At 36.0% G+C, this 14,546-nt stretch overlaps 1 long non-coding RNA gene across 1 annotated transcript in view; it reads right to left on the bottom strand.

The window, feature by feature from the left end:
* Positions 1 to 2,348: 2,348 nt before the first annotated feature.
* The window catches only part of LOC142836923 (uncharacterized), a 41,754-nt gene continuing 29,556 nt past the window's right edge, over positions 2,349 to 14,546 (bottom strand). The window contains exon 3 of the long non-coding RNA XR_012908174.1: positions 2,349 to 2,444. This is a non-coding gene — a long non-coding RNA (uncharacterized LOC142836923). The remainder of the gene's footprint in view (positions 2,445 to 14,546) is intronic.

The raw sequence follows: 14,546 nt of genomic DNA, 5'->3' as shown, positions 1-14,546 counted from the left end.
CATTTTTTAAAATAAAGTTTAGTGTAGGCACTAGCTTTGGGCTTCAGGCCAAAATGTCAAAAGACATTTTGATCTATATTTTATATTTTCCTGTGTCTGAGCCAAGGTATATTTTTATGCTGATACTATAGCTTCTAAACTTAAAAAACAAATTGGTTAATAGTTTTAAGATGTTTATGAATTGGTAATGTATTTTTCATCAAGTAATCTACCTCCAAAGCAGAATATGAGTGGGAGTTGAAAAGATTAAATATATTTGAATTTCTGAAGTTTGATTTCATAACCAACATTAGACATCATTCTTGCTTTTTGTATATTTCCTTATTCACAGTCAATAATGTGCGAACTGAGTCATTGAATATTTGTACTGCTTTTCCCTGGATACATATGCTCTTTCCCCAATTTGGATTACGTAAAGTAGCTTCTGCTGAATTTGACTTGAATTCAGTGTGAATCATCTTAATTCTTTTACCTTCTATAGCAAGATTTAACCTTTATGTTTGGTGAACTTGTTTCTAGAAGAATTACCTGCTGTATAACAAATGTTCAAAAGATCTAGTATTAGACCCTTTAAAAGATAACGTGATGGTTAGTTTGAATTGTTGACTCTGCCTTAGCTGGAATTACCTGGGACGTCTCAGTGAGGGGTTATCTAGAGCAGAATTACCTATAGGCTTGCCTGCAGGGAATGTCTTGATTTTCCTAACTAAGATGGGAAGTTTTACCCACTGTACACTGTACCACTCCCTGGAATTGCAGTGACCTGTGTAAGTGCAGAAGGGGTTACACAGAAATAAACATGAAATAAACAGAAATAAGCATACATTCCCTGTCTCTCTTTTTTGACTCTTAATAAGACAAACTGCTACAAGTTCCTGCTTAGATTTTGTGCAGACTATAACCTGGAAATGTTAACTAAAATAAACCTTTACTGTCTAAGTTTCTTATGGTCTTAGCATTTTATCACAACAACAGAAATGAAATTGGTACTCTACTCACAATGGAAACACTGCTATAAAAGACAAGTGCTCATTTAATAAACTTTCTTATTAAAAAAGCCTTCACACTTAATATTGCAATACTCTATTAATGACTATTTGTTATTGTACAGCTATTGGACTAATACTTTCTTGCAAAAAGGTCTTACATTCTTTAGTGTTAACTGAATCCTGTGCTTACCCTTTTTACATCTCTACCAAGCTGTACAATGCTAAAGTTCATCTTTTAATTCTCTCCCAATATGGTTCCTGGTTCCCATCTGGACAATTAGGTGGTGGAAATTTTAATCGTGGAGTCTCCTTGAGCTGTCTCCTGTTTACTGGAGAAATGACCTGAAAGATAGCACAGAGATTCTGACCCTTTGTGCTTTCTCTCTTTGAGTCTTGGCCTGAATTGGGTAGCTTTGTTCTGTTGTGACTCTGCACCATGACATTTCTGTCAAAGGCCTAAGACAAAGAAGTTAGTCAACTTTTCTAGTTTTATTTCTGTTGCTGTGGGGAAAGTAGAAGTAGAAGGGAGGGAAGAATAATTGGGTTACATTTCATCATTTTGAGGAAGTCAAGGAAAGAACTTAGGCATCTAGTCACATCATAACCACAGCCAATAGCAAAGAAAGAATCAGCAACTTTGTCTACTTGCTTCATCGTAAGGACACAGATACTCTTCTCTGCTCTTATGGTTCAGAACCCAGCCTATGAAATTGTGCTGCTACATCATGGTAGGTCTTCAAGACAATCACATAAAACACCTTCATCTAGATAATTCCTCAACTCCCTCCTCAGGTGATTCTAAGCTATAGAAAATTGACATTTTAAAATAGACAAGACACAACCTGCTGATACCTCCCTAACAGTGAAAAAAAATAAACCTTTCTTTTTTTTTATTGAGAACCTTTCTTTTTTTTTATTAAGAAAAGGAAAAAAAAACAAGTTTCCGCCTCCTCCCAGCCTCCCATTTCTCTCTCCCTCCTCCCACCCTTCTCCCCCTCCTCCCACACTTCTCTCCCTCCCCCACTCTTCTCCCACTCCCTCTCCAGTCCAAAGAGCAGTCAGGGTTCCCTGCCCTGTGGTAAGTCCTAGGTCCTCCCCCCTCCGTCCATATCTAGGAAGGTGAACATCCAAACTGGCTAGGCTCCCACAAAGCCAGCACATTAAGTAGGATCAAAACCCCGTGCCATTGTCCTTCACTTCTCATCAGCCCTTATTGTTCGCCACGTTCAGAGAGTCCGGTTTTATGCCATGCTTTTTCAGTCACAGTCCAGCTGGCCTTGGTGAGCTCCCAATAGATCAGCTCCACTGTTTCAGTGGGTGGGTGCACCTTTCGTGGTCCCGACTTCTTTGCTCATGTTCTCCCTCCTTCTGCTCCTCATTGGGACCTTGGGAACTCAGTCCAATGCTCCAGTGTGGGTCTCTGTCTCTATCTCCATCCATCACCAGATGAAGGTTCTATGGTGATATGCAAGATATTTGTCAGTATTGCTATAGGATAGGGTCATTTCAGGTTCCCTATCCTCAGCTGCCCAAGGAACTACCTGGGGACATCGCCTTGGGCTCCTGGGAGCCACTCTAGGTTCAAGTCTCTTGTCAACCCTAAGGTGGCTCCCTTAACTAAGAATTCCCAGACCCAAAAAGATGAACATGGGATGTACTCACTCATAATTGGTTTCTAGCCATAAATAAGGGTCACGGAGTCTACAATTGGTGAACCTAAAGAAGCTAAGTAAGAAGGTGAACCCAAGGAAAAACATATAGTTATCCTCTTGGCTATGGGAAGTAGACAAAATTGCCGGGGAGAAAATTGGGATCTTGGGGGTGGGATGGGATGGGGGTAAGGGGAGAAGGGGAGAGAAAAGGGAGATTGGGAGGATGGGGGGAACTTGGGGGAAAAGGATGATTGGGATAAAGGAAGGTTGGATAGGGGAGCACGTAAACCTTTCTTTTTATATGACAAACATTTCAAGTATTTATTTGCAGTAACTAAAATCTGGCAAAAACACATCCTATTCTCTAGTATGTTCCACTCAGTTTAGTGATGTATTTCATGAATGACACCAAAATAATTCTAAATCTGACTTTTTAAAAAGTAAAAATTTTACAGTGATTACTTTGTAATTGATACACTAAAATATGTCCATATTGAACCAAGAAAGTGCAAAAGGTTAATGAAAATTCTGTCCCACAGACTTACATAATAAAGAAAAGAAAAGAAAATTCCAAGTTATAAGTCATAGTATTTATATAGGTCAATAGTCTAATAATTAAACATGAGATGCACTGAGACCTAAATCTGATTGAAGTTATAAAATACATTGTCATCTGAAGCTGACTTTAGATCTTGTTTTTATTATATTTTAATAGTTATTTTACTTTATTTATATTTTTATTAAAAATTTGCACCTCCTCCCCGCCTCCCATTTCCCTCCCCCTTCTCCCACTCCCCTCCCCTTCCCTCTCCAGTATAAAGAGCAGTCAGGGTTCCCTGCTCTGTGGGAAGTCCAAGGACCTCCCTTCTCCATCCAGGTCTAGGAAGGTGAGCATCCAACCTGCCTAGGCTCCCACAAAGCCAGTACATGAAGTAGGATCAAAACCCCCTGCCATTGTCCTTGGCCTCTCAGTAGCCCTCATTGTCCGCCATGTTCAGAGAGTTCGGTTCTATCCCATGCTTTTTCAGACTCAGTCCAGCTGGCCTTGGTGAGCTCCTATTAGATCAGCCCCACCGTCTCAGTGGGTGGGTGCACCCCTCGCGGTCCTGACTTCCTTGCTCATATTGTCCCTCCTTTTGTTCCTCATTTGGACCTTGGGAGATCAGCCCGATGCTCCAATGTGGGTCTCTGTCTCCTTCTTTATCCATGCCAGATGAAGGTTCTATGTTGGTATGCATGGCTTTATATCTTGTGTTTTGTTTTTTGGGTTTTTTCTTTGAATTTTTATAAATTAGCCTTTGATATTGCCTAAGATTAAATAATCCCCAGATTGATATGGACAGGCCAATAAAAGCAGCCTTAGATTTTGCTTACTGCAATTAGTTGTTGATATATACTTCATCCTTAAATTGCAATTTCTGAGCAACCCAGTGATTCTGTTTTCTTCAACATATCAGCCTATATCATTTGCACGATCATGTATTTACTGGGAAGAGAAAATTTGTATGATTTAGTTTCTATAGTACTTGACATTATATCAAGAAATAAAAATGAGTTGGTTGATCACTGGAATGATTTACAAGCTAACTGCCTGACCGATTGTCTGGTGGAGTAGAGATCCTTGAAGTGTCAAGGTCATCATTATTTAAAGGTTTCTGAGGGAAATTTATGATGTCAAACATAATTGACAAATCTGATATCTGTAGTAAATGTTTTCAACCCACACTGAGACAAATTTCTAAGTCTTTCAAATTTCCTCTTAGTCTTTCGACATCATGTGACAGATTGTTGTTTTATATAAAATACCATTTTAAAACAAGAAATTACTATTTACATATAAGAATTAAATTGTGCAGGGAGCAACTAAATATGAAAATGGCAGTAATTTCATGTGTAATGCTATCAGACTCGTAAAATTATTTATTACAATATTCAGACACAATCTAATGTCATTATAAAGGGAGAACACCCAAACTTTAGCACTATATTTTTTTCTGTTTTAGATACTGTAACAATTTGATATACTTTGCTCTGCTATTCGTGCTTGGAAATATTTTATAAGTTTAAAGACAAATTTGGACAAATTAAAGTAATCTCATAATTTCACATAAGATGTCAAAGAAATAAGAGAAGAAATTATGACAAGAGATGAAAATCGTTTGGGGAAGGACAGAAATGATGAAAAATGAAAAATAATTTTATTTAACAAAAGCTCTTATTTTTAATGTCATTGTTAATGTGATATAAACCTAATATGAGTATTTAATACACTTATAAATTGATTAAACTTTTATCTGTATTTATTGAATTATGTCTGGCAAGTTTCTATTTCAAGTAAAAAGACTTATGCATTCATTTTCTTTTTTAAATTTCTGCTGAATTTTATAATACTTCAAAGCACATGACACAATCATAGTAAGACCATATGCAAATCTGAAAAACTTAAAAACAACTTGCCTATTGTTTTTCACACACACTGTTCACAGATTTTCAATGCTTGTAATCAGACAAAGTCAGTTCTAGGGTGTGTAATTTTCCGTTCTGCAGTCATATAATAATATACAAAGGCAGACCAAGGGTAAGTAGAAAAAATCTTCCATCCATAACTCAAAAGTTATCTCTAATCTAAAGCTGCTTGCAAATGAGAATTTAGTTTTCTTCAAAGGTGTCTCACTGGATACACAAACCACTCTTAAAGGCAGGCTTCATGCCCAACAGTAGATGTCCAACACTAAATGGATTCAACAGCATTTTTTGAGTTTCTTCGTTTCATATTGCTTTGTCAGCACTTTGCTGATGTTGGTACCTTACAGATCCTTTGTGTGTAATTTCAGAGATCTATACATGTGGGTAAATCTATATCTATAAAGATAAAGATAGGTAGGAGATAGATATATAGATGGATGGATGGATGGATGGATAGATGGATGGACAGATAGATGGATGGATAGATGGATAGATGGACAGACAGACAGACAGACAGACAGACAGACAGACAGACAGATAGATAGATGATAGGTAAATAGATATTGGTGTATATATATTATATATAAAGATGAATATCTGTATTATATATGTAAAGCACCTGTAATGAAAATATATTAAATAGATATACATATATTTGTAGGTGCATATATTCTGTAACTATAATATATACACATGGATGAATACATATAGAATACATAGACATTTGTGATTTTATGGAATTTCTCTCTGTGTGTGAATATATATGTCTCTGTATGTATGTATATATATATATATATGAGTTTCTTAAAGTTATTATTTGACCCCTTTTTTCTGTTTGTGTGGTCATATTCTAAATTGTTTATATTTTATCTTAATTTATTATAGTTTTAGATGCCTGCTGCATTCTGATGAGAGAGAAAAGGGATGTGGTTTTGAGTGAATAGAGAAGTGGGGAGTATCGGGGAGGAGTTTGAGAAGGAGAAAGCATAATCAGATTAGACTGAATGAAAAACTATTTTCAATAAAAATAAAATAAAGTATGTACAAATGATAATAGGGCAAAACAAGTTATTTATATAGCTCTGAATGGCAGCAGTCATATAATCAAGTACTGAGTTTAATTGACATGATGCTTATGTAGATGACCAAAACAATATTTGATTCTGGAAGAACAAGAATAAATACAGCCATCTTTTTTTTTTCTTCAGGAAAGATTAGTAGCTTTTAGGATTAGTTGCTGCTGACCGAGATTCTAAATACATGAAACCCTTTACTGAGTTTTATCCTCTTAGAAAATGTTTGTGTTCAGGGGTTACCCTCAGAGAGGTCTCTGCTTCATGGAGGTCGATGCAGTCCATCTGAGAGTGAAGATTATGAAAGATTTTTCTTTTGAAAGTTTGAGAAGTCTGTAATGTCTGTAGAAAGCTGTGGAGACCAGAGGTATAAGGTGATAACACTGTATTATTGGGAACATTGGGTTAATCATACACCTAAGCTGCATTTAGTCTATAAGAAGCAGAACCAGCTTTAGGTGTGAGAAGAAGACAATGTAGATTCCCATTTATCCCTATGTTCTGGCAGCTTTTTCTGTAGTCTACAATCAGCTTTACCTTCTGACTACTGCCTACAAGGCCTTTGGAATTTCAGGCCTAGCTCAAGCAGCCTTCCTTAAACTTCTATAATTCTGTAAAGTTAAAAGCAATGAGAAATTTATGATCTGCATTGTTCAGACCCTTGACAGAGATGTTAATGTTGAGACATAAACAATTACAATGAAGGTTTTAATGCTCTAACATTCTAAAAACTAACACCATTCTTTCATCTACTTTGACTTTGATTCAGGTCACTGTGTGCTATGACGCTTCTTTCCTAGCTTAGCTGAGACATTGGACAAAAATCTCATCCATTTTCTCTACAGTTCAGATCTAGTTCTAAGGAATCTTCCTGAAGATTCTCTTTCTTTTTCTCAATGTCATTGCACTTCAGTCTGAGGTTTCATATAGCTCAGCTTTTCCTTGATGACTGCATGGATAGATGTCTTCAGTCCATGCCATCACCCCTTTGAAAATGTATTGCAGATTTTTCTCTGTGCATTAAGAATAAAATCTTCTAAGTCCATTATTTACTGCAGACTTGTGTAGACTGCACTGTAGACATTTTCTTCTACTGTGTACACTTATGGCAGAAGTTGAGTAGAGCAATGAGTGTTCCTTCTGTTCCTGCTCTAAATCACTCATTACGTAAAAGTGTCTATCAGCTTTACACCTAGGAGACAGCAGATCACGGTTTTATTTTCTCACAGTAAACTTGCTTTATGACATCCTGAATACTCCATTTTTCTTCTATAATAAATGTATCTGAATCACAGGCTCCCCAGAGGTAGTCTTTCCTTTTTCTACAGTGGCATCCTTTATTCCCTACGTTATTTACTCTGCGTTTATCATTCCTTCCATTTGGCTGAATGAAGGCTGGGCTGAGACCGAAATGAAATACAGTGGAAGGCGACTCTGAGATCCTTAGGCAGACAGATTATCCAAAGAGAGAATTGTAATGGCTTTTGAGGATAAAAAATATATATACTTGTTCACTTATTTTTCCCCTAAATTTGAACTGTTGGAGATATGCATAATGTGGACAATAATTTCTATTTCTTGGTTTCAGCCAATTTTTGCTTGTCAAAAGATTAAAAAGATAAAAAATAAAAAGATGACAGAAATGCACTACCCTTCACAATTATACACATAACATGTCTATGCAACTTCAAGGGGGTCAGACAAACTGTAACTATTGAGAAAAATACTTTAACTAAACAGTTTTAATTACTGTTTGATTAAATAATAGATATAAAGCTCTTGAAAACAGTGGGCAATCTCAGTGTGTGAAAATCAATCATGATATTTTATGTTTATTTAAAACTGTTCAATTCTTTGTACTACTAGGAAATAAATTGGAGAGCAATTTAGTCACTGCTTTTAAGTCCTGATTGTGTGCAATGAAAAACAATTAATAAAGGGAGACATTAAATTTATATGAAGCAATGAATTTCTTTTACCTTTAAACCACTTCTAGTTAGGTTTCAGGCCATCTTTTTGACTAGTGCACACACATATTGCCTATGGGAGCGTTTAAGATTCTGGAACAAAAATCAAGTTATATTCGATAGTGGTTACATAGTATTTAATATAATTCTTAGCAAATCCCTTGACAATGTGATGAACAATGTTGATAGTTAAAAAAATGAGTTCAGTGTTTTATGCTAGAGTAGTTTTCTGATACAAAACTTGTTAGAAAAAAAGCCCTGTTTACTAATTGTCAAAAACAGATTTACTATGCATTGTAAGATGGGAAATATGAGATTCATAATGTAGGATAAGTATAAACTTTCTTAGTATGTGTAAATGAGCTAAATTTTAATGCAGATTCTTATTCTCCTTTATCTTGTTGTTTCCCATATTTCAAATCTATGCTTAAGCGTGTGCTCCCTAAATAAAAGGAAGAAGTGGTAGAGGATGGGAGACAGAGAAGTTGTCAAGGTATACCAAAGTATTTGACATACTACATAGTTTTATTTTTTAAATAGCTTTTTTGTCTCTTTTATTTATTACATATGACTATTTGGCAGTTTAATACACTTACATAATGAATTCTATTCATTTTCCACCCCATTCTTCTCTCGTGCTCATCCCTTTCTTGTTGAAAGTCCTCAGCTTCCACTAGGGCCATCCTTTCTTTCATGCACCCTTCTCCTATGTGACTCACCTTGTTTAGAGTTTATTTCCTAAGAGGGAGTGGGAATTTATTCACTTGAGCTAAAGCAATTTATCAGTGGCTACATCACTCAAGCAAACCATGTTTTCTCCAAGCAACCATTAGCTGCCACTAGTCCTCAGGGAGTGCTGGACCTTCATGGCCACATTCCTCAATGATAAAAAATGTTTAGGGGGCACATCTTGTATAATCTTGTGCAAATAGCTGCAGTTACTGTAAGTGTGATTTCAATGGCTCTGTTATATCACGAAGACAGCTCTATACTGTTTTCCTCTGACTCACATTCTTTTTGTGACTTCTATGATGTTCTTGGCCTTATCCATGGCTAAACTGCTCTCCTGATGGAGTTAAAACAGAGAACTCCATCATCGTGTGTTTTTGGCACTTTAGTCAGTTATAGGATTTTGCATTAACCACCTCTTCGTTCATTGAGAAGCATAGATCTAATCTACATGGGAAGTAGAAAAAGACAAGATCTCTTGTTGGGAGAATGGGGACCATGGGAAAAGGTTGAAGGGCAGGAGAGAGGCAGGGAGGGGAGCAGAGAAAAATGTAGAGCTCAAAAAAAATCAATTTAAAAAATATGAGAAGCCTCTATGATGACAGTTGACTAAATTCAAACAGGTGCTTTAGTGAGGTCAATGTCTTGATGGGTTGCCTTTCTCAAATGGCAGATTAGAATTGGATCAGACATTCTTCCAACCTCAATATCTAAATAGCTAGCCGGCGGTGGTGGCGCACGCCTTTAATCCCAGCACTCGGGAGGCAGAGGCAGGCGGATCTCTGTGAGTTCGAGACCAGCCTGGTCTACAGAGCTAGTTCCAGGACAGGCTCCAAAGCCACAGAGAAACCCTGTCTCGAAAAAAAAAATCTAAATAGCTTCTTAGCTTAAATATTTCTCTGCATCTTATATAATTGTTTAATATGGGAGTGTCCCTAACTCCGTGGATAATGAGTTTTCCAATATGATGATGCTGATTCAGTGAGACTTTTCAATTGTATCAGCCATACCCAATGTACCAACGCTCAAGACTCAGAACTCGGACATAGCGGACAATGAGGACTACTGAGAACTCAAGAACAATGGCAATGGGTTTCTGATCCTACTGCACGCACTGGTTTTGTGGGAGCCTAGGCAGTTTGGATGCTCAACTTACTAGACCTGGATGGAGGTGGGGGTTCCTTGGACTTCCCACAGGACAGGGAACCCTGATTGCTTTTCGGGCTTGGGGGGAGACTTAATTGGGGGATGGGGAGGGAAATGGGATGCGGTGGTGGGGAAGAGACAGAAATCTTTAATAAATAAATAAATTAAAAATAAATAAATAAATAAATAAATAAATAAATAAATAAATAAATAAAAAAGACTCAGAACTCGGTAGATACCTGTTTTATTCCTAAATGAATGGAATCAATTAGTGATGTCTCTGTCTTTGAGACTGAAAATTAGATAAAGTTTAAATTTACAATTTATCTTCTGTCAACAAAATAATTTCTTATAAACCATGTTCTTGATTTTGTGAACTACGCTTATATTGTTTATACCTGGGCATGTTCTTAAATTTTAATAGCAGTGTGTAAGGTGAGAATTCACTGACTAAATTATATATATATATATGCATTATTATATATACACACATATATATTGTTCATTTAAAATAAAACACAAATCAGAAACTTAGCAGAATTATATGACATTGATGATGGAGAAATGGAAATGGTTCCTAAAAATATGCTTTGCAAACTTTTGCTATGAATTAATAATTATAATTTCCGTATTTGGAATTAGATGGTAGTGAAGTCTACAGTGTACTGAGCTCTTCTCCAAAATGACCAATAATTTGCACATGAAATTGAAAATATGCTGAAACACCCACGTGACTCTAAAACATAAATAAAGCATTCCACTCCAGCAAACTGAATGAGTGTTTCCTTGTGCTGGCCAATCTCTGAGGAGTTAATCCTTTTATTAAGGCTAAAGTTGTGAACTATGAAAATACATAAAAATTAGTTAAAAAAACTGCACAATTTAGACATATGAATATTTTATGTCTCAAAGATAAACTCTATGTAAACAAGCAATTTCCCAAAGCCCCTCACAACACTGCCATAAGAACAGACATAGGTGTGCAAAGATGCATCATCGATATGAGGGATGTGTCAAAAAGAAGTTTTTGTTACACAGCTACATTCCTCACAGAAATAGGAGTGCTGACAGATAAATGCTGTCATGTAATCAGCTGTGAAATGCTGACTACCCTGTGCTCTTCTTGTAGAACTCTTTCCCATCCTATTTGTGACCTGTTTATTAAAATCTCCATTTGTAGGGCTTTTTGCCAGCTAACATCTTTCTCTCTCCTTCCTTCCTTCCTTCCTTCCTTCCTTCCTTCCTTCCTTCCTTCCTTCCTTCCTTCCTTCCTTCATCCTGCCTTCCTGCCTCTCTGCCTTCCTTCTTCCTTCCTACTTCCCTTCTTGTATTTCTGCCTTCCCGCCTGTTTCCTTCCTGCTTTCCTGAGTTCCTCCCTCACTCCTTCCATGGTTCCAGTTTCTACCAGACATTGTGGATCATTTGTTTAATGAACAGCCTCTCATCTCCTTTACCTTTAACTCAAGCATATGAGTAGCAGCTAATTTCACAGTGTCTTACCTGCTGCTCTTTTTTCTTTTTAACTTTTCAAAATCAAGATCTCTAAGCAGTTTTTTTGTAACATTTACTGAAATTCTACATGTCAGCATTATTTCTTGACCTATTCCAACTCATGCTCACCTTGTTTTGACACCCTCATCTTCCTACCTTTACCTGCCAAATTCTGGGGTTATAGTTGTGTGTAGAGCTAATCACATATTTTAATTAATTGTTGCTAGGAAAAGGGAGTATTTTATATTGCATTAACATAGCACATATATGTGTATACCAAACATTTTCTCATAAATTTATAATTTGCATGACTGTATAAACTCATGTCTTTTGACCAAGTTTTGTTTATTTGTAGATTGCTGGTTGTCAAAACCAAGACTTTTTATACATGGAGCCTTGCTCATGTTCTGGCATTGAACTGAATCCCCAAACACAATACTTTCAAAAACCATGTTGAAGGTTTTATAACAACAAAGGATAGTTATTGAAGAACACATATGTATTGAGATGAAATCAGTACCCTTAATCTGTTAATCAACAGTAAAATCTTCCCATATTCTGAAATCCCTGCCCATTCAAACCTGCTTTCTAATGGCTACATTTTGAATGTCTTGTCTATTCAAGCCTGCTTTCCAATGCATGTGTGTTGCCCTTTTTGTTTGAACGCCATTGTAGCAAGTTAAACCCACCAATGCTTCCTCTTCTAATTCTGAGCTACCAGCCAATATTGGTATTTGTTTGTGAGAGCTTCAAATAAATCGCAATGGTGACTTAACTGCTAAGCTATATTTACATTTGAATGTTATACAGTGTATTCATGCTACCAAAGAACTCAAAACCTAGGGTATTCAGCTGAGTACACTGAAAACCACAGACTTCATTTATAACAGAATACTTTACCGTATAATACACCCTGAATTGGAGTTGTTGGAAACTATAATAGCAGGTTGAGTTCTCCCTAAAAATATCCCTGAGCGTCAGGATGATGAACGAGAATAATCCATTAAAGGGTATATACATAGGTATTACAAAGCTCCTGGCACTGTTTGAAGCATTTCATGAGCATTTACTCATAATTCCCACACTGAGTACATTCATTATCTTCAATCCTCATATATAGACAGCTGCCAGGGCCAGAATGACAAGAAGAAAGAAAAATAAAAATGCTTTGTTACTGGATATATGCCTTATAGAGTGCTAGATATTAGTATCTATGAAAAATATATAAAACATAATAAAGTAAATCACCTAAATTAAATTAAAAAATACCTAAATTCTAAATGTCAAAATGAACACATTGTCTTTCATAGGTCCTTAAGAGTATTATAGACACTACAAGGATGCCGCTTTGTTAGGTCATTGATATTTAGAAGATGGATGGAATCTTCCCAGCTTCATTCAGGGGAAATGACAGTGCTGTTTTCTCAACACTGTTCCTTTTATATATTTGGGTAGGGACTATTCTTTTTTTCATTTTTTTTTCAATGTTGTATCAATACTCTATAAACACAGAACTGAATTTCCTATGTTGATTTTATTTCCTGCAGCATCACACAAATTTACTTGTTTCCTCCACAGTTTTTGTGATATTCTTAGTCATCTATGTATAAGAGAATATCATCTTAAGCAGAGACAATTGGAACAGTATCTCTTTTTTCTGCTACCTTCATGCTCTGATGAAAATATCCATCACATTAATACCCTGAATAAAAATGATGGGATGGACACCATAGTATTGCCCTAGATCTTCAAGGACAAGCATCCAGCTTGAAAGCCTTGAGTATGGTGACATTTGTATCATCACAAAAATGATTTTTATTGCACTGCGGCACATTTCTTTAATGACTAATATGTCAAAAGGTTTTAATACCTGTGTAAAATACTTTCTGGACCTGCTGTGATGACCAATTTTTATTTTGTTAATATTTTAGTATGTTAATTGGTTTTAGTCTATTGAATCATCTTGATCAGGGATCAACTTAAAGAACCTTTGACATCATCTATTTATAAAAATAATTTCATGAAAATGATTTATAGTATCCCATGTACATAATCTATATGACTTATGTATTTCTAAAGTACACATTAATGCACATCTTAGTGAAACACCACTGTAGCTCAAGAAGTCAAAATAGTCAAATAAAAATGTTTTTGGCTTTTGTTTTCCTCAGGAAACTACACCAAGCCTAAGGCTGAGCTGCATCTTTTGACTCATAGTGAAGAAATAATTCCCATGCTCATTTAGGTAGTCACTAGAAAATATTTCAATTTCTTGATTTTAAAAAGATCTACAGAACCTTATCTAAACAAATCTAAACAAGGAAATTTATAAATAAAACTCTTGTAAGCTCCTTGTAGCCTGAACTCACAGTTGGCATAACCATGTCTTCTCCTATATTTGAGTGGAAACAGACACCCTTCCACAGTTTTATTAAAGATTCTGGGGCATCAGAAGTCATTTTGAAGTTTAAACATTCCCTAAGATGAGTATAAGTTCATGTGGGCATTCAGGTAGAAAAGAAAGTGAAAACTCCTGCCTTTCTTGTTATAATCCAAGTCTCCATCTTTAAAAAGACCACCTTGTGACCGTAATTGACCGTCTGTGTCATAGGTTATGAGCAGAGTTATCATTCATGAGAGTTGTAATGTAATAGTATTTTTAGAAGAAGGGTATGCTCCAAATTCCAGGATTACCTTCTTTTCATGTTTTTTTCCCTACTTAACACAATGGCTTTATGAATGAAGCCTATTCTTAAATAAAATATTTTTTTTATTTTTGTAGTCTTTATGCCATTCACTAATTCATTTTATTAATTGAAAATAGATTCTTATACAATACATCTGACCACAGTCTCCCTTTCCTCCCTTCCTCCCTGCTCTCCCCCCAACTCCCATATCCCCAAATATCCCTTATATTTCCTTTCAGAAAAAAGCAGGCCTCCAAGACACAACAATCAAACATGACACACAAAAAAAAATGGATAAAAGAAGAAAAATCAAAAGCCTTCATATCGAGGCTGGGCAAGATATTTT

Source organism: Microtus pennsylvanicus, chromosome 17 (genome assembly GCF_037038515.1).
Source record: "Microtus pennsylvanicus isolate mMicPen1 chromosome 17, mMicPen1.hap1, whole genome shotgun sequence".
Classification (NCBI taxonomy): domain Eukaryota; kingdom Metazoa; phylum Chordata; class Mammalia; order Rodentia; family Cricetidae; genus Microtus; species Microtus pennsylvanicus.
Note: the sequence above shows the minus strand (reverse complement) of the source record. Positions and strands in the feature narration are given on the sequence as shown.